Genomic DNA, 740 nt, shown 5'->3' with positions numbered 1-740 from the left:
ACCCCACCCCCCATGTCTGCCCCCCACACACCCACAAACCAGCCATCATCGCAGCACTGCAGCACATCCACGCGGTCCCCCTCCCTCAGTTCCAACTCGTCATCATTTTGGGGTCGGAAGTCGTAGAGCGCGCGGTGCCTGCAGAGCGGCCACGGTGTGGGGGGGTCCCGACCCACAGCGGGACGTCGGCACCCCCCAAACTTACGGGGTCCATTGGATCTCAGAGCCGAGGTGGGGGGAGGTGGGCTCGGGGTGTGGGGTGGGTCCTCCTGCGGATGGGGGCTGTGTGGGGAGAAGGGAGAGGTCATATAGGGCTGCCCCTATAGGGGGATATGGGGCTGCTCCTATAGGGTAATAAGGGGCAGCCCCTATAGGCTGATATGGGGTGGCTCCTGTAGGGAGACGTGAGGCAGCCCCATAGGGTGATAAGGGGCTGCTCCTATGGGGTGATATGGGGCTGCCCCTATAAGGGCAATGTGGGGCAGCCCCTACACAGCACAGGGACAGCTGACAGGGGGCATCATTTATAGGGTGATGTGAGGCTGCCCTATAGGGCAGGGGCACAGCGCCGCTCACCTGCTCATGGGGCCCCACAGAGGCATTCGGTGCAGCGGGGTCGGCGTGGGGCAGCAGTGGGGCCGGGCAGGGGCTGAGATCCTGGTGCCGAGGGGAGGGCGGGCGCACAGCGGGGTCACCGCGGCCCTGCTTTGTGCCCACCTGCGGGGTCGGGGGCTGTGGGG

At 66.1% G+C, this 740-nt stretch overlaps 1 long non-coding RNA gene across 1 annotated transcript; it reads right to left on the bottom strand.

Annotated features, from left to right (window-relative positions):
• Positions 1–4: 4 nt before the first annotated feature.
• Positions 5–734, bottom strand: LOC104917027. The gene is made up of 3 exons (XR_796739.3): positions 577–734; positions 206–282; positions 5–138 (listed from the first exon to the last, which is right to left on the bottom strand). It is a non-coding gene; the product is annotated as an uncharacterized LOC104917027 (long non-coding RNA).
• Between the last annotated feature and the right edge of the window lie 6 nt (positions 735–740).

This window comes from Meleagris gallopavo, unplaced genomic scaffold (genome assembly GCF_000146605.3).
Source record: "Meleagris gallopavo isolate NT-WF06-2002-E0010 breed Aviagen turkey brand Nicholas breeding stock unplaced genomic scaffold, Turkey_5.1 ChrUn_random_7180001953683, whole genome shotgun sequence".
In the NCBI taxonomy this organism is placed as follows: domain Eukaryota; kingdom Metazoa; phylum Chordata; class Aves; order Galliformes; family Phasianidae; genus Meleagris; species Meleagris gallopavo.
Note: the sequence above shows the minus strand (reverse complement) of the source record. Positions and strands in the feature narration are given on the sequence as shown.